The sequence below is a fragment of the Macaca nemestrina genome, chromosome 5, assembly GCF_043159975.1.
Source record: "Macaca nemestrina isolate mMacNem1 chromosome 5, mMacNem.hap1, whole genome shotgun sequence".
NCBI lineage: Eukaryota > Metazoa > Chordata > Mammalia > Primates > Cercopithecidae > Macaca > Macaca nemestrina.
Window position 1 is genome coordinate 7,765,749 of NC_092129.1, and position 26,339 is coordinate 7,792,087.

At 39.1% G+C, this 26,339-nt stretch overlaps 1 long non-coding RNA gene across 1 annotated transcript in view; it reads right to left on the bottom strand.

Moving 5' to 3' along the window:
• The window catches only part of LOC139363271 (uncharacterized), a 115,015-nt gene extending 102,831 nt beyond the window's left edge, over positions 1–12,184 (bottom strand). Inside the window, exon 1 of the long non-coding RNA XR_011623265.1 lies at positions 12,006–12,184. This is a non-coding gene — a long non-coding RNA (uncharacterized lncRNA). The remainder of the gene's footprint in view (positions 1–12,005) is intronic.
• Positions 12,185–26,339: the final 14,155 nt, after the last annotated feature.

Genomic DNA, 26,339 nt, shown 5'->3' on the forward strand with positions numbered 1-26,339 from the left:
GTGGGATAGTTTTATCGGCAAGGATACAATTTTTTGCCGAAGGAGAGGCTGACAAGGAGGCACCAGTGGGCGACAGCCCCCAGCAGCCTTCTCCCCTGGCCTTGTGAAGCTCTCTAGTGAAGATTTTAACTAATCCATGCAGAACTGACACAGACATCTAGGGAATAATCAACAAGCATGTGCTAAACAGTCAAATTGAGGAGACCAAATACACAAACTGCCTGATTTTTTTATTTTACAATGTTTCCTTTCTTTCACTTGTTAAGTGCCAGCTCAGCAAAGTCAAAAATGTTACTTTCTACCCCATTTCTCTAGGCTTTTTCTCCTCTTTTCAGAACATGCTTTCTTTGCATCTCAGGCAGAGGAGTCTGGGCACTGCAGCTGCCCCAAGGTAAACACAAGTGCCAGGTAGCTGCATTTGGCGGTGGAGGTTGGCATTACCCTGGAGTTAGTTAGCACTCTCACTGGAGAACTGCACCCAAATAATAACTGCACCGAATGCTCCGGCCAAGCAGAACATTCTTCAGAACAAAGGGAAGGCAGGCCTGTGGAGGAGCTGCCACCAAGCATGGGAATCCAGGACAGACTAAGACTTGCGTGTAAGATGCCCCCCTCTGAAACAGGACCCCAAAGCCTCAGTGGCACCGTCAGGCATCCCCGGCGGGTCCCTCTCAGTGTGAATGGGCACCACAGAGCAGCAGCCTCTCACCATGCCCAGGAATGTTCACCCATGACCAACCCTTCTTCCTCTTGAAAGTTTAAGATGAGAAGGGGAGAACAAGAAGAGGAAGTTGGTGTGGATGGAAGAGAGGTGCCTGTGAGGGCTTCTACTTCTTTCCAGAAGCTTCTCCTCAGTAGGGTGACCCAGCCTGGGCCCAGGCCTACAGTAGCGGTTCTCAGCTTCTTGATGCTGGGTGTGCATCGGAGCCGGCTGCAAAGCTTCTGAAGACGACCACACCTGGTCCCACCACCAGGAGCTCTCATTCCACAAGCCTGGTGAGGGGCCTGGATATTGGGCTTGGTTTAAATTCCCCCAGGAAAGGCTGATGTGCAGCCAGAGTTTCGAGAAAGCCTAACCCGCTAGAAATCACGTGTGGCCAAGAGACACCCCCTTCTACTACCATTATTTTCCCCAGAGACCAGAAATAAGAGTGGTAATGTTTACCCCGGCCCTGGGAGAGATGGTATTAGCAGTGCCCCGCGGTATGTCCTGAATTATTCAGAGATCATCTTCTGGCTGCTGAGGGATTTCCAACCCCTCCCCCACCATGACCACCAACCTTTTTCATTCTAAAGAGACTCCTAAAAGCATCTGTAAATGCTTCAAAGGGGGCACACTGCACAGCCAGCACATGACGCCATTATGGAATTCAAAAGGTCCTGGGAAGAGGCAAAACCACAGATTTGAAGGGGAATTTCTCATGAGGTGAAATCTTAGAGGCATGTGGTGAGATCTTCTGATGTGAACTCTTCAAAAGAGTAAAGTGTTCAATCTCCCCCTGGCAGGGTGAGATGAGCTGCCAGAAACCCAGAGAGAGGGAAGAAAAAATGTTCTTTGTGGTAGAGAAATTGTTTGATGAATTACCAGATAGAATGGGTCCAATTCTCGTGCCCTCGGACCGGGAAAATAAAAATCCTAATGCTATTAATGAAATAGTGGCCAAAAGAAGTAATGTAAAACGACAGGGGGAAGGCATACAAAATGGGAAAGGCATATTCACATGAAATATACCCTCCTCTAAAAGCTTTGCAAGATGAATTTTCCCTTGTGGAGTTGGGGGTGAGAAGTTAAAGAGATGGTGACTGCATTGTTAGACTAAAAGGCTTTCCATTAACGCTGTTCATAAAATTTAATGCTTCAAATGAGGACAAATTAAGGTTATCAAAAAAAATAAATAAATAAAAGGTAACTATTGTTATTTCCAGTGTAAACTTGTTACCAAAAAATAAAAAGGAGTAATGTCTATTCAGTCTGCTTTCTTTTTTCTTTTTCTTTCTTTCTTTCTTTTTTTTTTTTTTTTGAGATGGAGTCTTGTTCTATCACCCAGGCTGGAGTGTAATGGCATCATCTCAGCTTACTACAATCTCCACCTCCTGGGTTCAAGGGATTCTCCTGCCTCAGCCTCCTGAGTAGCTGGGATTACAGGTGCACACCACCACAACCAGCTAATTTTTGTATTTTTAGTAGAGATGGGGGTTCACCATGTTGGCCAGGCTGGTCTCGAACTCCTGACCTCAAGTGACCCGCTCACCTTAGCCTCCCAAAGTGCTGGAATTACAGGCGTGAGCCTCCAGGCCCGGCCCAGTCTTCTTCCTATGTCTTATTCTGGGGAAACAAGCAAGCGTAATAATGGTTACTTCCAGCAATTCTAAGACATTATTGCCCTGACTCATAAAGCAATTCCTGTTTTTCCCTAGTACTCAGCCACGGATTGAAATGCAAAGTGCTGAGTCCTCATACTGTCTGTCCTACCTGACTGACCAGGAACGAAATCTGCAGACAGCACCAGCAAATTCTCCCTCCCCTAAATACTAATAGCCCTGCCTCCTATATTGGAAAGTCAGCTATAAATATTGATCACTAATACTAGCTAGTAACGTCTACAATCCGTATACAAACATTTTGGCAATTTCTCTGTAGGATAAAGAAATTGAGCGCTCGAAACTCTTGTGAGCAACTAGATGCCTCTATGGACTTCCAGATCTTGTTCCTTGCTTTTTTTTTTTTTTTTTTTAAACGGAGTCTCGCTCTGTCGCCCAGGCTGGAGTACAATGGCCGGATCTCAGCTCACTGCAAGCTCCGCCTCCCGGGTTCACGCCGTTCTCCTGCCTCAGCCTCCCGAGCAGCTGGGACTACAGGCGCCCACCACCTCGCCCGGCTAGTTTTTTGTATTTTTTAGTAGAGATGGGGTTTCACCGTGTTAGCCAGGATGGTCTCGATCTCCTGACCTCGTGATCTACCCGTCTCGGCCTCCCAAAGTGCTGGGATTACAGGCTTGAGCCACCGCGCCCGGCCTATTCCTTGCTTTTTAATAACGCACGTACATTCATGGCCTAGTGTCAAAAGCACGAGTATGAGAGAATTGAGTTTGTTCCTGTCTCTTGTCGTTTATTGGTTGCATGATCTTAGGCAAGTCATTCAAGCTTGCTAAACCTTAGTTTGCTCATCTGTAAAGTAGGGATAATAATTACAATGCTGCAGGAGATCAGAGAATTCATGTTATCTATTTACTTGTATATTCCTCATGTCTAAAAAGGGGGGTCTGGAATATGTGCAGAATGAATTCGTCAATCCTAATGAGGATTAACTTGAGGAAAGGCAGGCAAATCCCCCAGCACACTATTCAGTACATAGTAATTACTCAGTTAATGTTAACTATCACCGTCATTATTTAATTTAGACAAAAAGCTTAAAAATATATCTTTCCTATTATGTAAACGATAGGCATTTTGGCTGCCCAAAAGGAGTGACTCTTACCCACAAAGCAAATTCAGCAAGCTTAGCCTGGTCGCCAACCAGTCCAGTGGGATGACTGTTGCATGAGGAGATAGCACAGAGCCTTGGGATTAAATGAGACAGGACAGGGAATGTGTCGGAACAGGGCATGCATCCGGACAGGGCATGAGTCAGCACAGGGCATGTGTCGGGACAGGGCATGTGTCGCGACAGGGCATGCGCCAGGACAGGGCATGGGCCGGGACAGGACATGCGTCAGGACAGGGCATGTGTCGGGACAGGACATGCGTCAGGACAGGGCATCAGGCAACGCTGGCAATGGTTTCCAACCTCACGTGCCAACATCTCCCATCTGAGGCTGGAGCTTGGAAGGTGCGCAGAGATCACAAAGTTTAAGTCTCTTCCTTTTGCATGTCCAGCATGTCCAGCTGGCAGCATGTCCAGCGTTGCCAGGTCTTCACCCCAGCCCCTGACACTCATCCTGGGCTCTGGCTCCTTCACTGCTGCTTCAGCTCAGATTGATGTGTCCCACGGACACAGGCAGTGCCACTGGTGGCAGCGGGGCATGCTTAAGATAGCAGAGTCCAGTGGGGCATGCTTAAGATAGCAGAGTCTTAAGGAGTCAGAATGAGAAAGAATTAAGCATCACTAATCCAAAACCTTTGGTTTCCAATAGTAATAGTGATACCCAGGGAGCCTGATGGTGTCCCATCGCGGATACTATCTAGTAATCAGCTATGTCCATAAACGCTGTTGAACATAGCCACTGGGGAGAGCTTGCAAGAGAAAATGGACCGATGTCAAGAACACTAAAACAATAATGAGAGAGCCAGAGCAGTTCAGAAAATAGATGAACTGAGAGAGTCATATATCCAAGTGGAAAGATACAGCAGGACCAACTCCAGAATAAATAAGAACATTTCCACTGCAGTAATCCAGGTAAGACATAATAGGGCCTTAACAAAGACCATTACACTTGGATTGTAAAGGGACCAATATGGAGAGAAATTAAAGTAGAATCGATGGGACCATATTACTTTCACACTACTGCTGTAACCAATGGCCACAAACTGGGTGGCTCAAAATAACAGAAATGTATCCTCCCACAGTTCTAGAGGCCATAAGTCCAAAAGCAAGGCATCGCCAGGGCCACGCTCCTTCCAAAGCCTCTGCAGGAGGACCCTTCCTGCCTCTGCCACCTTCTGCAGGCACTGGCAGTCCTTGGCTTGCAGCTGCTTCACTGCAACCTCTGGTCATCACATGGTGCTCTTGTGTCTACAAACGGTGCACAAGAGTGAAACTGTCATCATCTGTGAACAAATCACTTTAGTGTAAACACTGACTTTCAAAAATCGTAATCTAAATCTACGAAGAAGATGGGGAAAGGGAGAGATGGAGAGGGTTAGGAGAGCTCTGCCAGAGCTAAATGTTTATCTTTCATTTTTATAAAGTCAAAATATTACAATTTAAAAAATAAAAAAATAGTTGTATAATATTTAGAATGTGGAGGTAAATACCAAAAGAATTATCTAAAATAGTGGAAGTAGGGGGCTGTGGGTCAGGGGAAGGAAAAGGTCAAAGGAATGTTGTCTTTTGCATTTTAAATGTTTTAGTCCTATTTGACTTTTTAAACTACATACACGTGTTATTTGTTAAAATTTAAATTTAAAAAGAGGAGATCATTCTGTTTTCAGTCTCAAGAAGAGACAGAACCAGCTGACTGTAGCTTCAGGTGAACAAATCCCTGCAACCACCTCTGGGGCTCACCTGCCTGGGATGTTAGTGTCAGGATGCACGGCCCCGAGCAAGGATTCCCTCATCAGAGCTCTGGCACCAGGACTTGAGGCTGACACCCAGGACAAAAGGCAAATGATCCCACAGAATCCTGGGGAGAACACTGTTTCTGCCTGTGGCTTCTGCCAAGGAGGCTGATTAGCACCCGTGATTCATTTTGACCCGACTTTCACTCACCAAGGCCATGGGTTTGTAGCAAGTCATCTGAGGACGGAAACTGTGTTTTCCTCACCTCACAGCATTGCCTAAACCACGTGCAGCTTGCTTAAGAGGCTCATCCTGGCCTTATAAAGAGACTGGTCTCAAGAAATAAAAACACAAGACACATACAGTTTTGGAAGGATGAAGATAGCATTACCACTACAAATTACACAAAAAAGGGGCACATTTCCACAAAGCCAAGAAAGATACATGTTTAAAAGAGTAGGGTACCATCAACTGACAGTTGCCCATATTGCATGCCAAGTTCCTCCAAAGTGCTTGTATTAGTCTGTTTTCATGCTGCTGATTAAAGACATACCCCAGACTGGGCAATTTACAAAAGAAAGACGTTTAATGGACTCACAGTTCCACATGGCTGGGGAGGCCTCACAATCATGGCAGAAGGTGAAAGGAGCATCTCACATGGCAGCAGACAAGAGAACAGATGAGAGCCAAGCGAAAGGGGTTTCCCCTTATAAAACCATCAGATCTCGTGAGACTTATTCACTACCAGGAGAACACTATGGGGGAAACCACCCCCATGATTCAATTACCTCCCACTGGGTCCCTCCCACAACATGAGGGAATGATGGGAGCTACAATTCAAGATGAGATTTGGGTGGGGACACAGCCAAACCATATCAGTGCTTTAGATCCATCATCTCATGGCTCACAACAACCTCGCCTGATTTGTATTTTCATTTATATTTTATAGATGAGAGAGTTAAGACTAAGGCAGATGAACAGGGGAACCTGTGTAAGCACGGGCCTGTAGCTGCACTCCAGAGTCACCACAGTGAAACTTGTAGTTACCAGGCTCACAAAACTGCACTGGTATCAAGTTCCCCAGCTAAATCTTGGGAATCACAGTTTGGCTCAAAATTATTAAACTAGGTTTAAATTAAGCATTGAGCTCAACCAGCTAAAAGTACCACTCTGAAGCAAATGTGATTAATTTGCTTCGTCTTTCTCTGCTATCTTCTTTTTAATTTTGCCTTCATATGTTGTATTGATTTTATCATCAAAATGAAAAATCTTATAATGGAACATTCAGATAACAGAAAAAGAACTTTTGCAAATTAAAACTGGGATATTATATTACAAATGAGACACACTTGTCTAAAAAAATTGTAATTGTTTTTCTGGGACTGAGAAATTGCCAGTGAAGAACCTGGCATTTAGCAGAGGCCCAACAAGTGGCTACGGGTCAGTCCAACATCCTGAAAAGAGAGGGCTTTGAAATCCGATAGACCTAAATTCAAATTCTGGGTTCAGTGTAGACAACAGTAACTGTTGAGAATCAAACTTTTAAAATAGATCTAAAGCCCCTCGTGCAGTCTTTGAAACATAACTGTGCTCAAAATAATGTTAATTTCCTCCCCCTCAACCTAAAGAACCTACTGTATTTCCTTCATGCTTGTTTGCTCTTTGCTTAGACCATCTTCCTTTTGTGGAAAGCACCATTGCCCACTCATAACAGCCTCTGTTCTTGATCCAGTTAGCCATATACAACTTTTTGTTTTCTGAATTCACTGCCTTTCTATCCTTGGCAGAGAAAAATAAAAGGTGGGGGATTTCTTAATCAGTCTCCACATTTCCTGTAGATTATTTACATATTTTGGAATTAATCCTTTGGGGGTTCTTTCCTGTAATGAAAAAGTTACATAGTTCGAGTTTTCTAAAATTGAATAACCAGGTAATAATTTGCTTTAGCTCTTTTTCTGTCTGGATTATCAAACTTAATCCTGTGGGCATTGTTATATAGTAGTTCATCCATGAATATACCGCACATTGCTTACCATCAGTCACCATCTGCCCAAGACCGTGTATGGTGACCACATGTCTTGAATCATCCAAGACAGTTTTAATATTGGGTAATTTTCTTCTTTTTAATAAATGGGAGTTATTAAATTTATGACCAAATGTGATTTAATTGTTCTACCTTTGTATGATTTTTTAATTTCCTTTTTGCATTAAGAAACTATACTATTTTTATAATACGTAAACTCATTCGTATTCGAGTCTTAAAGGGACATAAAATTAGATAATGATTATTTGACATATAATGAATCTCCTTAATTGAAATGAATAAAATTATATAAAATTGGAACCATCTTAGAAAATCTGGGACATATGGTCATAATAAATATAGTTTCTTTCCCATGGGTACTAGGAAGTAGTCATTATAATAATCCCACATTAATTAGAGAAACTTACTGAAATAAAATTGTAGTATAACTAGATTGTGTGGAGAAGGGCCTTCCATTAGACATCAACCTGAAGATGTTAACAAAAAAGTATTTAGCACTGATGGTATAAGCATCTGAATAAATTAATCTAATATAGGCTACTCAGCATTCATAAGATCCATGAGAAAAATGTCTGGAGTAATGTCTGCTCATAGCTTTAGTTATTCAAGGTGGTTTGTAATGCAAATAATCAAAAGTGCAGCCAGGCATGGTGGATCATGCCTGTAATCCCAGCACATTAGGAGGCCAAAGCGGGTCGATCACCTGAGGTCAGGAGTTCGAGACCAGCCTGTCCAACATGGTGGAATCCCATCTCTACTAAAAAATACAAAAATCAGCCAGGTGTGGTGTTGCACACCTGTAATCCCAGCTACTTGGGAGGCTGAGGTAGGAGAATCACTTGAACCTGGGAAGCAGAGGTTGCAGTGAGCTGAGATTGCACCACTGCACACCAGCCTGGAAGACAGAATGAGACAGTCTCATTCTGTCAGGGGAAAAAAAAAAAAAAATTGAGACTCCGTCTCATTCTGTGGGGGGGGGGGGGGGAAGTGCAAGTCCAAGAAGACCACAAACTAGTAGAAAATAAATTGCAAGAAGGCAGGGATCTCATGCTAAAACAATTAAAGTATTAGCATCCAGGTCAACAAAGACTGAAACAGACACCTGTTAACTCCCAACATCCACAAATTTCTCCTTTGGCCAGCGTCATCTCTGCCGAGAGTTCAGTTCTGGGACTTTTAGCACGTTCTCCCTTTCAATGAGCATATGCTAAATGCAGTTTCATAGACAACTGCTTTCTTATCAACATTCAAGCTGTTTATCCAGGAAGGCCCCCCTCCCTTCCCATCTTGTGTGTTAAATACCAGGACCTAGCCTTTGCGGAGGTCTGGGTGCCAGGTGCTGTGTTCCAGTGCCTAATGTTCAGAAGTCTTCTGGGAAATGGTTAACAACTAGTTCTCTGGGACAAAGGAAAGATGCTTATTTGCCAATTTCTGTTGTGTAAATTCTTCCACCATTGCCAGTTTCAAGCTGCCAACAGTTTAGCCACTGGCTCTTGAAGTGAGCACAAACTGTCTCCAGCATATTACAGTTTTAGCATTTAATCCTTGAAATTAACAGGCAGGTAACATTACTGTCCCCATTTTATAGATGAAGAAACTGAGGCCTGGAGAAATGAACTAAGTTGTCCAAAATCCCAGCTGGTAAGTGGCAGAGATGGGATTTCAGTACAGGTCTGCCTCACTCCACAGTCTGTTTATTGAACAAATATTTATAAAAGCAAGAGAGCATTTTATACAGCAAAAGACAAAACAAATGAAAACTCCTCCTAGAGTTTACAAGCGAGTGTAAATCGGTCCATGCCCTTAAACAGTACGAGTTAGGTCACCCCAGGCGGTGTGCAGTGAAACAAGCCGAAGGAAACCCACCAGTGGACAGGGACTCTACATTCGGTTGCCATCAAAGTTACTTCTAGTTTTTAATGATCTCTGGCACCTCTCTACGTGGTGGTGCCTTTTCAAAGTGAACAAGTGTAAACAACTCAGTCATTTCTTACCCAACTGGATAAAGCCCTGGAGTCTGAATTGGTCACGGTTTCCACCTCGTTGACTCTCAGGCCAGTGGGGTCGCAACATGACCCATGACGTTTCTGAGTCCTCCTTATTGGCCCTGCAGGTGAGACTCTCCTGTGCACCCTCCACGGACACCTGAGCACCCACTTGAGATGCAATCCTTGTTTGGTGTCCTCTTAGTATTTATTTAAAGAATTTCTCCCCAAATCCTGTCTATCAGCTTAAACAGATTTCTCTAGGAGCCATTCCTTGCTTTCTAGTCCTTTGTAGCAGATGGCCTCTAGCTAAGCCTTGTTCCAGCCTCCACCAAATTGTCTGGCTGTATGATTCAGCTTCTCTAAGCTCCCAGAAAACAGTCCTGCCAGATGGAGGAAGCGCCCGCTCTGCAGCCCCCGCATAAATATTCCCAGGTGCGAGGCTGGCACTGGATTGTTGGACTCGGGATTTAACGGAGGGAATGCGAGAGCGAGCGACTTAAGCTCCCATTTACTCAGTTTTCTCATCTGTAAAATGGGAGCTTTTAAAAGATATACTTTACAAGGTTGTTAGGTGAATCATCCAAAATGCTTAATTGAAAATAGTGTAAGGTATTCTTATTTATATTTAATATTAATAATACTAATAAGGGATAAGCTGTATTACTATTCCCTAAGTATCTGGGAAGACTGTATTTGCAGACAAGATATGAAAAGTGGTATTCTCTGTAACAATTACACTTAAGTCACACACTTCACAATCATTACACTCCACTGCATTCACAGAACCATCCGTTCAGCAAACCTCGACCGAGCACCTATAACACACCAGCCCCTCTGCCAGGCTGCCACAGGACAGGGCTGACTGAGACATGGTTCCTGCGCCATGAGCTTGAAGTCTTGTGGTAGATCTGCCCAGGAAACCCTCCTTACAATGCTGTTGGAGAAAGGCCTAGGATGTTAGAGAAACCAGGGCACCCAAACCAAACCAATACGTTTGGGGATAGCAAACATCAACGTCAGAATAATCATTACCTCTGGAGAGAGAGGGAGGATTTGAGGTTTGAGAGGCTCCCCTGCTCTGAGTTTTGGAGAAGAAGGAGGTAGCCCTGGGATCCCCTATACATGGTGTACATCAGAACCACCGAGAAGCCTGTCGAGCCCACACTTGGCTAAGGCTCTACCCAGATATTTTGATTTGATAGATCTTGGATAGGTAGGGCTGGATATTTGGACATGAGTCATCTTCACAGGTGATTCTGTACAGGGATAACTATGACCTATATTTCTCTGACTTCTTCCATCAGAAAATTAGAAAATACATTCATTATATCTATTCAATGTATCTCTGTCAGTCTTCAGTGTCTGGGGACTCTTGCTGACACTCAGACACCAGGAATGATACTAGACATTGACTCAGGCCATATTTAGCCTCATTTTCTTCATTTTTAATTTTACAGCACCTTCCCAAATTAGTTGAACTTAATTTTTTAATAACTTTAGAATAATTTGATCTTATTCCATGTTTCTATTTCTCATAAACCCAAGCTCACAATTTAGACTGACCACATTTTCCCTGAGCTCTGAAACATTAAAAATAACATAATCTAGGTTTCTCTCAGTATTAGGGCAGATAGTAGAAACTGTAGAAAATAGTTCCAGTCAAAATATCATTCAATAAACAATTCACCAGAGACTGTTGAAGCTCCCCACAGAATTCCTGATAACAATGGCCATAACAATACATTTTACTCCCAGATCATGCTACGTATTTATTCTGACAACCAAATACTGAATGTCATCTGCAATGAAGACATCTGAGGACTCCTATGTATTGGTGTATCTCCAACTCATTCACCATGAGGCAGCTCAACACGTGGAATAAAACACTAGACACTAGAGCTACCAAACAAGTGACATATGGTCTTCACAAAACCTCCGAAAGTCCATTTCTCTCATTTTACTAATGAGGAAACTGAGAGGAAGGAATGGTAATTGACCAAATTGGCACATTCAGAGTAGGGCAAAGCCAACCCAGAACTTGAGTCTGTTTCTGCCCAAAGCCTTCCATTAGCCAAAGGAACCCCAGTAGATGATTTAGTCACAGTTTTGTGATGAAATACACTATAATTTCTTTATAGTAATGATAACTTATGGTCAGATATAAATCACCTTTGTTCAAAAAAAAATTATAAGTAAAAATAGCATATAATCTATATAAACAATCATATCTGCAATGGTTTCTATGTGAGCAATAATCTGTAAATAAAAATTTATTTTTATTTAAATTAAAATCAAATAAAAGTTTAAAATCTGCTGTACGCTATAACCAGTAGTTTGGGATTACCTGGAAGTACTTCTATTCCACAACCTACTTCCATCCTTCAGAGTGTAAGAAGAAGAAAAAAATGCTTCCCTATGAAATTTAAATTTAAAATATTCACGTGGAATGAACCAAAATAGAGAGCTGTGTAAAAAAGTACTAGCAAATGAATAAGCAGAAGAGAAAGAGGAAGAGAAAGACAAAGATAGAGGAGGAAGAGGAGTTTAAGAAGGAGGAGGGAGAAAGGAAAGAAGGATAAAAGAAAGGAAGAAATACGGGAAGGTAGAGAGGCAGAGGAAGGAAAGGTCGAGTAGACTTGCAAACTTTTTCCCAACTCTTACTAATTATACTAAAATATCATACTGAATGTACTAAAATATCTTATGGACTATATTAAAATATCTAAAAGGTTGACAATAAGCTTCAAGAACTTACAGCCCAAAAGCAAGACTTTCTGTAACCTTAGATTTTCTTAGGTTAGTGCCATTAAACATCTGATCCATCTCACCAGCCGACTTTCCCTCCGGAGCTAGGCACAGCAAGCTGCACTCTGGTTGCCGTAATTATAATGGGAGTTGCCGTGAATGGTGCCTAGAGGGGAGTGTGATTGTGCAAACTCAGATGTGCTGGATCCTGTGACAGACAAACTGCTTCAAATGCATTTATTATAAAATGCTAGAATAACAAACCTGTATAGCAAACACCCATATCCCAATACTGAACTTTACCAAATCAGACCATGCTTATGTTTGCTTCAGATTTCTTTTTAGATAAGAAAATATTTCAGATGGAGTTGAATCTCTCCTTGAATTTCTGCCAAGTCATTTCTCCTCCTCCCTCTCTCTCCGGGGGTAATGATTATTCTGACTTCAATGTTTGTTATCCCCAAACATACTTAAATATTACAACCACCTATGTGTGGCATATATTTATAAAACACATAGTAATAATTTACATATTTTTAAAACTGTATAGGCACAGTATTATATGGTATATATTCTACTACAATTTGCTTTTTTCTGTCAATGTTAATTTCTGAGATTTCTCCATGTTGACACACGTAGCTCTAGTACATTTGCTTAACATTGCATAGGGGTATGTCCATTTTACTTATTTGACTTCCTGTTGGCAGTCTTTAGGTTGTTTGCAGCTTTTCACCATTACAGATAATGGTGCAGTGGATATTCTTGTGCACATCTGTAACAATTTCTTCTTGATAATTGCTAGAAGTAAAATATTTACCCACTGTGTTTATGAATATTCATTTTTACTAGTTATGACCAATTTACCCAGCAAATTAGTTGTCTTGTATTGGTATCAAGTCAACTGTTAGCCACAGCCTGTAAATTTGTTTCCTTATGTTTTCAAGGATTGTCTGTTCCTTGATGGTTTAAAACTCATCTATAAAAGGCTGAGCACAGTAGCTCACATCTGTAATCCCAGCACTTTGGGAGGCCCAGGCAGGCAGATCACGATCAAGAGATCAAGACCATCTTGGCCAACGTGGTGAAACCTCGTTTCCACTGAAATACAAAAAATTAGCTGGGCGTGGTGGCACATGCCTGTAATCCCAGCTATTCGGCAGGCTGAGGCAGGGGAATCGCTTGAACCCAGGAGGCAGAGGTTGCAGTGAGTTGAGATCGCGCCACTGCACTCCAGCCTGGCGACAGAGGAAGACTCCATCTCAAAACAAACAAACAAACAAACAAACAACAAAAAATTCATCTATAAAAACATGTAGGCTTATTACTTTTTGATTTTTTGATTGAATATTAAGTCTTTGTTGGTGTATGAGCTATAGCTCTGCTTTATCTATTGGTTGCTTTAGGGATAACATCTGTATGTAATTACACTCTCTATTCAAATAATATTATACCACTTCAGATTCAGATTTAGTATTAGAACTTTACAAATGGTATACTTCCGTTTCTCCCCTCCCGGTCTTTGTTCCATTTTTGTCATGTATATTATGTCTATTTGTTTTATAAACTCAGTTTTTAAAACAAGACATGTCTCCATGTCTTGAAAGTCAATTGTGTGTATCTCTTCCCCAATTTACCTTCGGTTTAGTAACTTGAAATTATTTTAGGCAAATGCTACAAATTGAGGCTTTTGTTTTTTGCTGGAAATTTAACTGTTAAGCATTTACAGCATGTCATTTTATAAACCTAAATACATATGTTATTATTTATTTACTTTAAGCACTTAATTCTCTTTAAAAAAAAATTTAACATCTAAAAACTTGTTTATATTTACCCGAATGTTTAGCATTTCTGGTGCTCTTCATCTCTTCCTGCAGATCTTTGTGTTTATAGATTTTTATCTACTATCACTTTCCTTTTGCTTAAGGTCTTCCTTCACATTTCTTGTAATGCAAGTCTGCTGCTAATTCTTTTAGTTTTTGACTAATTACAAAATATTTTATTTTGCCCTTGCTTTTGAAAAATATTTTGCTCAGCATAGAATTCTACATTTACAGATGTTTGTTTATTTGTCTCCTTTCAGTAATTTCAAGATACTCCTCCACTGTCTTCTGGCTTGCATTGTTTCTGGCAAGAAATCTGTTGTTATTCATGGTAACATTCCTCTATACATTGTCTTTCTTTTTTCTCTCTAACTGCTTTTAAAATTCTGTCTTTATTACTTATTTTAAACAGTTTAATTATGATGCCTTGATGCAATTTTCTTCACATTTCTTCTGTCTGGAATATGTTGAGATTCTTGGGTCTGTGGGCTTATGGTTTTACTGAAATTTGAAAATTCTCATTCTCTACTTCTTCAAATATTTTTGCCCCCATCCCATCATTGGAGGATGTCAATTAAATTACACATACATTAGGACACTTAAAAGTTGTCCCACATTTCCACAGCTCAGTGATCTGCTAATTTCAGGGTTTTTTTGGTTCTGTTTTATTTTTGCTTTTTGTTTCATTTTGAGTAGTTTCTATTGCTGTGTCTTTAAGCTTGCTAATCTTTTTTCCTGTGGTGTTTACTTTGCTGTTAATCATAACTAGTGTATTTCTCATCCCCAACATTGTATGTTACAAGAAGTTCAATCTGGGTCGTTTTTACATCTCCCATATCTCTACTTAGCATGCTTAACTTTCCTCTACTTTACTAAACACATGTGAAATAATTAGAATGATTGTTTTACTTCCCTTTTCCCCCATAAGGATTGTATTTTCCTGCTTCTCTGCATGCTTGTAATCTTTTTATTAGATGCCAAAAGATTTTGTAAATTTTACTTTGCTGTATGCTGTATTTTTTTTGTATTCCTATAAATATCTTGAACTTTGTACTAAGATGCATTTAAATTATTTGGCAATTGTTTGATTCTTTTTAACCTTGCTTTTACACTTTGTTAGGGAGTAATAGAAAATTTTTAATCTAGTCCTTCTGAGTACTCTATTCAATGCCCTGTGAATTCTAAGGTTTTCCAGTCTGCCTGGTGTGAACAGCCCTATTCTCAGCCCTGCATGGGCTGCGAGAATTGTTCCCTTTTGTCCTTTCACGTGGTTATTCTTACAGCTTTCAATAATGTCCTCACACATATACGCTCATAAGCATTTAGAAGAAGACTGACCAGGGATCTTCCGTTAATCTCTGGAACTCTCTATGTGCAACTTTCTGCTATCCAGTCCTCTGTTCTTGGAACTCTAGCTATCTTGGTCTACCTAGACTCCTGGTTTCACTTCCTCGACAAAGGAAGTTTTCCTACTCCAACTGGATTTCCTCTCCCTTTGCAGTGGCCTGGAAACTCTCTTTGTGTAGTAACCAGAATTTAATCATTGGACTGTTCATGTTTGTTGTCTCTTTCTCAGGAATCACTGTTCTGTACTCCCTAATGTCTAATACAGGTTGAGTATCCATTATTCAAAATGCCTAGGACCAGAAGTGTTTGGGGTTTCATATTTTTTCAGATTCTGAAATATTTGCATTATACTTACAGACTGAACATTCCTAATTTGAAAAGCTAAAATTCAAAATGCTTCAATGGGCAGTTCATTTGAGTGTCACATAAGTGCTCAAAAAGTCTTGGACTCTGAAGCATTTTAGATTTGGGATCTTCGAATGTGGGGTGCTCAACCTGTATTGGAAAACCATTGTTTCACATATTTTGCCCAGGTTTTTAGTTTCTTTGATGGGAGAAAATTGGATCCCTCTTACTCCATCTTTACCAACAGGAACATATCAGTGTTACCATTGAATTATTTAATTCTTTGTTGTCCATTGGCCTTTAGATTCTGCACCTACTCTCATGGTTTGGTAAGTTGGCCTCTGCCCTTGAAATATGACAATTGTTTATGTGCCAGTATGACAGGTTTCTGAGCCTCCAAGCCTAGGGTCTGACCTCAGACTACAGCCATGAAGGTGACCCTGGGAAGGTCCTACAGAGATGGCAACCCTCTCTAAGAGCCATGTGGCTGACTGAGCTCAAGCTTGATTACTATTTTGAATTTCCTCACAGAAGATGAATTACTCATGTGCAAGATTTAAAAATAAAATAGCTACATGAACATATGTAGCTTACAGACTGTTGTATATAACCAAATCCTATGATTTAAAATGCTAAAAATATTTGCTTACTCATCAACATTTTCAGATGGAAAATGTGTCTGTCCCTATCTGAGTAATACCACTAAGAAAAATAATATATACTGAAAACAATACATTATTAGGAAAAAGTAAAATGATTTATTTTCCAAACAGTGTGTATTTGTGCTCAAAATTATTTTTCTTGTAATGTCTCCCATATTCTCAGACGCCAACTACAGGTTTTTGAAAAGGTATATTAGCTTTATTTCATAGCCATACACTTTGACCTCTAGTTACTGTAATACTAGTAAGGCACCTCTTCCCAAGAAACTAACAACCTTTTCCGTCTGACACAGTGGACATGTCATCAGAGGGTAGATGAAATACTACATTATAAACAGATTTGGCCTCAAGGAACACTGAAAAACATCCCAATTTGACTTAATCAGCCTGAAGGATAGACTCAGGTTTGAGCCAATTATAAATGGAATTCTCTGCACCAAAACACAGAAATAAACGAGTCTGTTCACCTCGGCTCTTTTTTACCTATCCTCCCTCAGCCTCATGGAAAAGACTTTTGTGTCTGGGACATTGCCTTCCTGTTACTTTTTAAACTGGTCCTGTCTCCTCAGAGTAGGTCAATGGAATGGATTTGGATATTTTGTGACCTATTTGTCTTCTTCAGCCCTATTCAAATACATTCTGATACCTAAAAGATAATGCATTTGTCCTTAACATTTGTAAAGATTTATATTTCATTAAAATTATACATAAACACGGTACATGTACATAAAGAGTCAAGGAGCCCTCAAATTCATTAAAAATACAGCAGCATTCTCCATTTCCATTTTTCCTGTCTCCTAGGAAACTACTCAACCACTTATTGCTGTCTTTTGATATTTACATCTGTATTTCTAAATGACATGCCTGTATTGCTATATTTTCATTATATATTCATTTTCTTAAAGTGTTCTCCCCTTCCTGCTCCAATTTGGAATTGTGACCTCATGCCAGCTGCACATATGTTGTATTGAGATCACCCATGCCTTCATCCTGGGGATCCACTTTGCCTCTCTTCTACATTGTATTTATTATTTTCTTTATCACAAGTCTTCTCATTTCTTGGTTTTCTTCCTCATTTTGATGGAATATATCCTCCAGTGACTTCCTGGGAAAGGCTGTGTGGGAGGTAAACCTTTTGAGAAATTGCATGTGTGAAAGTGTCTTTCTTCTCCATGCACATTTGATTAAGAATTGAACTGAGTATAACATGAGGCTAGAGATCATTTTTCTTCAGGACGTTGAAGTCATTATTCCACTGTCTTCAAACATCTGATACAACTATTGAGAAGTCCAAAGTTTTTCTGATTCTTAATCATTTTGATGACATCTACATTTCTCTCAGAAGCTTAAAGAATATTTTCTTTTCCCAAAATATTGCAAAATAGCATGATGATGTAATTTAACGTTGGTCTACTTCAATTCACTGTGCTGAGGTTTTGTGGTTTTTCTTAAATTGACCTTCCAACATGGAAATTCATCATCATCAGTTCTGGGAAATTTTCTTGATTTATTTCAATAATGATTTCTATGTTCTGTTTTCCCTGTGCTGTCTCTCCATAACCTCTCTTATTAAGATGTTTGACTTCCCCGACTATTTTTTCTGATTCTCTTATATTTTTTCTCCTACTTTCCATCACTTCGTCTCTTGTTTTAACTTTCTGGGATATTTCTTCAACTTTATCTTCCATCCACCTTATTCACTTTCTTATTGTTTCTATCATATTTTACTTTTAAGAGCACATTTTCGTTTTCTGAGTGTACTTTTCAAATTGACACATAATAATTGTACATATTTTGGGGGTACATAGTGATGTTTCAGCACACACAATGTATAGCAAATCAGATCAGAGTAATTAGCATACCCATCATTTCCAACATTTATCATTTCTTTATGTTGAGAACTTCAACATCCTCCTTCCAGCTATTTGCAACTATCTAATACATTATTGTTAACTCTCCTCAAGGTACAGTGGTATAGAACACTAGAAGTCATACCTCCCATCCAGTTGTAATTTTGTATCCTTTAACAAATCTCTCCCTATCTCACCTTTCCCTTACCCTTCCCAGCCTCCTGTAACCTCTGCTGTACTTTTTATTTCTATGAGACCAACTTTTTTTAACTTTCACATATCAGTGAAAACATGCACTTTTAAAATTCCTATTCCTTGGTTATTTCATTTACCATAAGGTCCTCCAGTTTCATCCATGTTGTCACAAATGACAGGATTTCATACTTTTTTAAGGCTGAATGTATTCCACTGTATATAAATACCACCTTTTAACATCCAATTATCTGTTTTTGGACACTTGGAATCTTGGCTACTGTGAATACTGCTGCAGTAAACATGAGAGTGCAGATGTCTCAATATACTGACTTCAGTTTATTTGGATAAATGCCAAGTAGTGGGATTACTGAATCATTCTATCTGTAGCTTTTTGAGGAAACTATATTGTTCTCAATCGTGGATGTGCTACTTTACATTCCCACTAACAGTATACAAGAGTTCCCTTTTCTCCACATCCTCACCAACAACCGTGTTTCTTTTTTAATCTTTTTCCTAATGCCATTTTAACTGGGGTAACATCATATCTCACTGTGGTGTTGATTTGCACTTCCCTGATGATTAGTGATGTTGAGCATTTTTTCATATACCTACGGCCATTTGTACATCTTCTTCTGAGACATGTATATTCATGTCTTTTGCCCACTTTCAATGTGTTGGTTTGGTTTTTTGAGGTTTGTTTGTTTGTTTGTTTTTACTATTGTTTCAGTTCCTTATATATTCTGGATATTAGTTCCTTGTCAAATGAATAGTTAGCAAACATTTTCTTCTATTCAATATGTTTTCTATTCACTCACTGATTGCTTCCTTTGCTGTGCAGAAGCTTTTTAGTTTAATATAATCCCATTTGTCTATTTTTGTTTTTGCTGTCTGCGCTTTTGAGGTTTTAGCCATAAAATCTTTGCCTAAACTAATGTCTTGAACTGTTTTTCCTCTTTTCTTCTAGTAGTTTTATGGTTTCAGGTATTATGTTTAAGTATTTAATTCATTATGAGTTGATTTTTTTCAGTATAATGAGAGATAGGGGTCCCATTTTATTCTTTGGCATGTAGATATCCAGTTATTCTGACACCATTTATTGGGTGTCCTTTCCCCAATATATGTTCTTGATACCCTTTCAAAAATCAGTTGACTGTAAATATGTGAATTTATTTTTGGGTTTTCCATTCTGTTCCATTGCTTTATGGGTTTGTTTTTATATCAATACCATGCTGTTTTGGTTACAACGGCCATATATTTTGAAATCACATAGTGTAATACCTCCAGCTTTGTTCTTTTTGCTCAGGATTGCTTTGGCTATTCAAGCGCTTTTGTGGTTCCATACAAATTTTAGGATTATTTTTTCTATTTCTGTGAAAAATGATGTTGGTATTTTGGTAGGGATTTCATTGAATCTGTAGACTGCTTTGAACAGTATAGTCATTTTAATGATACTAATTTTTTCAATCTATAAGCATGGGGTGTCTTCCCATTTATTTATATTCCCTTCAATATCTTTCATTTGTGTTTTATAGTTTTCCTTGTAGAAATCTTTCACCTCCTTGTTAAATATGTTCCTAATTAATTTTTTGGTAGCTATTATGAATGGGATTGCCTTCTTGATTTCTTTCTCAGTTAGTTCATTATTGGTGTATAGAAATACTACTGGTTTCTGTATATTGTCTTTGTATCCAGTTACTTTGCTGAATGTTTATTGTGATGGAGTCTTTAGGTTTTCTAGATACATGATCTTGTCATCAGCAAAGAGGGACAATTTCACTTCCTATTTTCCAATCTGGATACCTTTTATTTATTTCTCTTGCCTGCTTGCCCTGGCTAGGACTTCTAATAATATGTTGAATAGGAGTGGTGAAAGTGGGCATTCTTGATATCCTTGTCTTGTTCCAGCTCTTACAAGAAAGGTTTTTCCCTATTCAGTATGATGTTAGCTGTGGGTTTGTCATATATGGTCTTTATTATTTTGAGATATCTTCTTACTCTTCCTAGTTTGTATCCTAAAGGGATATTAAACTTCATGAAATTCTTTTTTTAGGTCTATTGAGATGGTTGTGTTTTCGTCCTTTATTCTGTTGATGTGATGTATCACATTTATTGATTTGCCTATGTTAAATCATCCTTGCATCCCTGGCATAAATCCCACTTGATTATGGTGTGTTATCTTTTTGATGTGCTGTTGCCTTGGGTTTGCTAGTATTTTGTTAAGGATTTTTGCATCTATGCTCATTAGGAATTTTAGCCTATAGTTTTCTTTTTTTCTTGCTTCCTTGTCTGCTTTTGTATTAGGATAATGCTGGCCTCATAGAATGAGTTAGGGAGAATTTTCTCCTCGTCAATTTTTTGGAGTAGTTTGGGATAATTGGTATTAGTTCTTTTTTGAATGTTTCACAGAGTTTGGCAGTGAAAGTATCTGGTCCTGGACTTTTTTTTGGGGGCGGGGAGGGGGGGAGGTTGGGAAATGTTTTATTACTGATTCAATCTCATTACTCATTATTGGTTTGTTCAGGTTTTCTATTTCTTCTTGATTCAATCTTGGTAGGTTGTATGTGTCAGAAATGTATCTATTTCCTCTAGGTTTTCCAGTTTGTGAGTATATAATTCACAATAGTCTCTGCTCTTTCATATTTCTGTGGTATCAGCTGTTATGTCTCCTTTTTTCATTTATAATTATTTTATTTGGGTTTGCTGTCTTTTTTTTCTTGGCTATTCTAGCAGGTAGATTATCGATTTTGTTTATTTTTGCATAAAACAAGTTTTTGCTTCATTGATCCTTTATATCATTTTTAGTCTCTGTTTAGTTCTGCTCTGATCTTTATTCTTTCTTTCTACTACTTTTGGGCTGGATATATTCTTGCTTTTCTATTTCCTTGAGGTGCATCAGAAGATTTTTTATTTGAAAGTTTTCTACTCTTTTGATCCAGGTTTTTATTGCTATAAACTTCCCTCATAGCACTGCTATTGCTGTATCCCATAACTTTTGGTATGCTGGGTTTCTTACTTTATTTCAAGAAATTGTTTTATGTCCTCCCTAATTTCTTCCTTGACCCAGTGGTCATTCAGAAGCATTTTATTTAATTTCCATGTATTTGTACACTTTCCAAAGTTTCTCTTGTTATTAACTTCTAGTTACACCTCATCATGGTCCAAGAAGATACTTGATACGATTTTGATTTTTAAAAATTTATTGAGACTTGTTTTTGTCCTAACATATGGTCTATCCTGGAGAATGTTCTATGTAATTATGAGAAGAATGTGTAGTCAGTAGCTATTGGATGAACTGTTCTTTAAATGTCTGTTAGGTCCATTTGGGGTAATGTGCAGTTTAAATATAATGTTTTTGTTGTTAATTTTATGTTTAGATGATCTAGTTAAAGCTAAGAGTGGGGTGTTGAAGTCCCCAACTATTACTATATTAGATTCTATCTTTCGCTTTACATATAATAATATTTGTTTTTTCTATCTGGGTGCTCCAGTGTTGGGTGCATATATGTTTTCTTTTAGAAGTTTCATAGTTTTAGGGCTTACATTTAGGTTTTTAATCCATTTTGAGTTGATTTCTGTAAAGGGTGAGTGGTGAAGTTCTATTTTCTTTCTTCTGCAAATAGATACCCATTTTTCTCAGCATTATTTATTGAAAAGACTGTCCTTTCACCAATGAATGTCCTTGGTCCTTTGGCAAAAATCAATTGGCTGCAGATATACGGTTTAATTTCTGAGGTCTCTGTTCTGTTTCATTGGACTATATATCTATTTTCATGCCAGTAGTATGGCATGCTGTTTTGGTTACTAAAACTTTGTATTATATTTTGAAATCTGGTAATGTGATGCCTATAGCTTTGTTCTTTTTGTTCAGGATTGCTTTGGCTGTTCAGAGTTGTTTGTGATTCCATCTAAATTTAGAATTTTTTTTCTATTTCTGTGAAGAATGGCATTGGTATTTTGATAGAGATTGCCTTGAATCTGTAGATCTCTGTGGGTAGTATGTTTATTTTAACAATATTAAAATTCTCAGTTTATGAACATGGGATGTCTTTCCATTTTTGTGTGTCTTATTCAATTTTTTTTCACCAAATGTTTTCTAATTTTCCTTGTAGAGATCTTTCACCTGCTTAGTTAAATTTATTCCTAAGCAATTTTTTTGTAGTTATTGTAAATGGGATTGCTTTCTTGATTTGTTTTTCAGTTAGTTTATTATTTGTGCATAGAAAAAATGCTACCCAGTTTTGTATGTTGATTTTACATCCTGTAACTTGACTGAATTCATCGGTTCTAAAAGTTTTTTAATATATCTTTTCTCAATAGCACATTCTTCTTCCTGAATGTATGCATTTTTTTCATTATTCAGAAGACAGTAATGATGGTTTTGTGTGTGTGTGTGTGGTTTTGTAAGTATCTTTCTCCTATAGAATTGATGCTTCCTTTGATTGGTTTTGTTTGTTATCTTGATCTCTATCTTTCATATTATAGACTTCCTAAGATATCTAATAATCCTTAGTTGTCTGCTTATATTTAAGAGTAGGCTGTGAAAAACGGAATGGTAGCCTTAAGTGTGTGAATGATTAGGTCTGTTCATTGAAGAACTTTGATGTCAGTACTCTTTGGTCTTTTCTCTGGGGCTGGTCTGATTCTCCACTGAAGGATCTTCTGTACTAGAGTTTACAAGACTGGTATGTGCCATTATTCTGGAACTCAAGTGAGGAAAAGGGCCTGAGGCGCTACATATTCTGTATGCTCATTTTTATTTAATCTTCTTGTTTTCAATGGCATCTGATCCTTCTGTGCCTGACACTGCTGAAAATACGAAGACTCTCTCGTGACCTTTCCAGAGAACACCCTTTCTCTCTAATCTTCCATGGTGGTGGAGAGGGAATCTAGGAAGGCAGTCATTTCTGAATCAGACCTCAAACCCAACTTCCTGATTGTTCTCCCACCTTGTATCCATTATCAGAGGGCCATGCTATCTCTAAATCCTAAAATGCTGGTAATTCTGTACTATAAATCAGGGAGTTTTCTGATTTTCCCTACTACTGGCTTAAAATCAGTTTTGTTCATTTCTGCTACCACTCACTCATGTGTTTCTAGCTTTGAAAATTTGTTAATTTCCCCCCTATCTTTTTCTGTCTGTCCTTGTGCACTTATGTTTGTCATTTTAGCAGGGATTTAGGAGGTATCAAAAGCAAATGTATTTACTCAACCTACCATCTTTACCTTGAAGTCTACATATTACAACTGTTTTATTTATCTCTGTGGTCAATCACAATGATATCCAAATCCTTCACTCTTTCTTGTATCTTTTCCACTTTTAAAAAATGTTTTTATGTGCCCTTAAAATGTGACTTTGCAGATCCCATAGTCAGGAAGTGGAGTCTATTCCCCTTCTCTTAAATTGAAGCTGGTCCTGTGACTTGCTTTGGCCAATAAAACCAACAGAAGTGACAGCACATTGGTCTCAACTCTAGGCTTCAAGATGCTTTATGTGATTTCATTCATTCTCTTAGAACCACCATGTCCAGCCACCATGTGAACAAGCCCAATTAGTCTACTAGAAAATAAGAGATGCCAAAAAGCAGAGATGAACCGTTTCAGCTGAACCCATCCTAGGCCAGCTGCCCCAAACGGATCCCAGAGTTAGCTGCATGGCAATCACAGCTGAAATTAAATACAGCTGAAACTAGAAAACAGCCCAGCTGAGCCCAGCACCAATGTCCAGCCCACTGAACCGTGAGCTAAACAGTCGTTGTTTTAATGCACTGTTTTAGGGTAGGTTTTTACATAGCAAAAGTTAACTGGCACAGTTTCTGAAAAATGTGAGTAAAGAGTCAGACAGTTCAACTCTTTACAGACATTGGAAATGGTCCTCACCACATCGGAAATGGACAGATCCATCAAAATAGCCGAAGTTGTTGATCTTGCACTTGAACAGCACCTGCATAACTAATAAATGTATTGGTTTTAAAGTTTATATTGTTCTTCTTACAAAACTACAGTACCCAAAAGATAGCGAATCAATTTCATAGTCAGTGCTCACACAGCAGTAGATAATTTATCTTGACACTTGATACCTGCTGGCTACTGTTATGCCAAATGCTAAAGAGCACGTCCGTGGAAACCGCAAGTCGGCGTGTGCGGTGGACGTGTGAAGATCCCGGGAGCGTGAGACTTGCTTCTGCGCATCTTCAAATCCATACCGTACGCAAAATAGTGACACCTCCCACTTGCATTTCTGTTAACTTCTTGCCGATACTAAAATAGCAAATTAATTCACTGCAAAGTTGCCTTTTTTGAGGTATTACCAGATTTTCCAATAGGCAAAAATAAAATTAAAAGACGGGAGAAAGTGTGAACGAAAGCTCAGCAACCATGAGAAGGGCTCGTGACAACACGGTTACACAAGGCCACGTGACAAGACAACCCCCAAGGCCAGACCACATGCTCTGTGTGTACAGGTTTCCCAGAGCTCACAGGAATACTGAAGAGTGGCAGAGAAGTCTCCATCTGCGCCCTATGCCAGAACTGACTGACGCTGCTGGGGAGGACTGTGCGTGGTGAACCACCATTGTGGAAACCCAAGGTGGGGCTGCCGAGGCAGGGGCGGGTCTTCTTACCTGTGAGGCACATCAACTCTAGCTATCAGGGGTGGGGGAAGGAAAATGTGACTTCCTCACTTCCTGAAACTTAGGAAATTCTAGTTTTCTTATAAGGTAACTAGAATTGAAGTACAGAAAGCTGATGAGCCAATCCTTTACACATTGACTATTTAAATGTTTAAGATACGTATTATTATTGTCCCTAGTGAAATCTGAAACAGTGAACATACAAATGTCATTAACAATTAAGGTCTCTAAGTCTCTAAAAACAAAATGACAGAAGATTCTTCTGCGTTGCTTTATTTTTTAGGTGTCCATCATGAAACTCCTTTTGTAACCTTTTGAAAACCTTTTGATTGGATCATTTATGTGTATTTTTGATGGGAAAGGTAGGAGATTTTTTGCAAAAAGTAAAGATGAGATTAACTACATCCTAGAAATCCATGAATTACCTCAAAAAATCCAAATGTTCTCAGAATCAATGCCTTGATGGATGCGCCCCAAACTCTGTCACTATCAAATATCAAAAATTAAGAAGTATTAACAGCATATATTAAACAATAATATCTTTCAGTGAAACATTCTTAACTACATGTGCATGTAAGAAACTTTCAAGATATAGTTCCTGTACAATGCTGTGTCTTGTGGATTCCAGAATGGAAGAGATAAGCACAATCCTTACTGCATAGAGTTTACAAACTAGTGAGGGGCTCAGATAAAGTGATATGTTGTACAGTAAGACAGAGGAATCTATGAGTTCATAAGCAAGGTGCTTAACATGGACAAAAGGTCTGGAAGGCCTCTTTGAAAGAATATCTAAGCTGAGACGTGAAGAATGAGTGTGAAAGAGCCTGGAAACAAGACGGGAAAGCATGGACAGGGCGGTGGAAATCACAGGTGCACACGCCCCCGGGTAAGACAGCACAGGGCCTGGGAGGGACCGAAAGTGGGCCATTCTCTTTAAACAAGTGACATTAAGTAGAATAAAAGCCTGTGGATGTAATTAGGGAACAAATAGGACAAATACTTTTTGTAAGCTTTAGAACTTAACCCTGCTAACAACAAAGGAAGGCACCTATGTGTGTATGTATGTATGTATCTGTCTTTCTATTGTATATCCACCTGTAAGTTCTGTGACGGCTTAGACATTGTCTTTTTGGTTCACAACTACATCCCTGAGACCTGGAACAGTGCCTGATTCATCCTGGGCATGAAGTAATTCTTTCCTGAATGAGGGGAGTTAAGCCGTGGAATGGTCTGACTCATTTTTCAGAACGACATTGCAGCTCCATGTGGAGGCTCAAGCAGAGGCAGGGAGACCAGATGAGCCAAGCGTCTTTAGATAAGGGATGACAGTGGGGCCAAATCCACAAGCATAGTGGGAGATTGTAACTCACCTCTTTCAACACCCACTAGGAAAAGCAGACCAGAAAAATCAGTGCGATATAGTTTGAACTCCTCAATTAGCAAATTGGCCTAATGGACACATATCTAGATTACTGAATTCAACATCTGCAGAATGC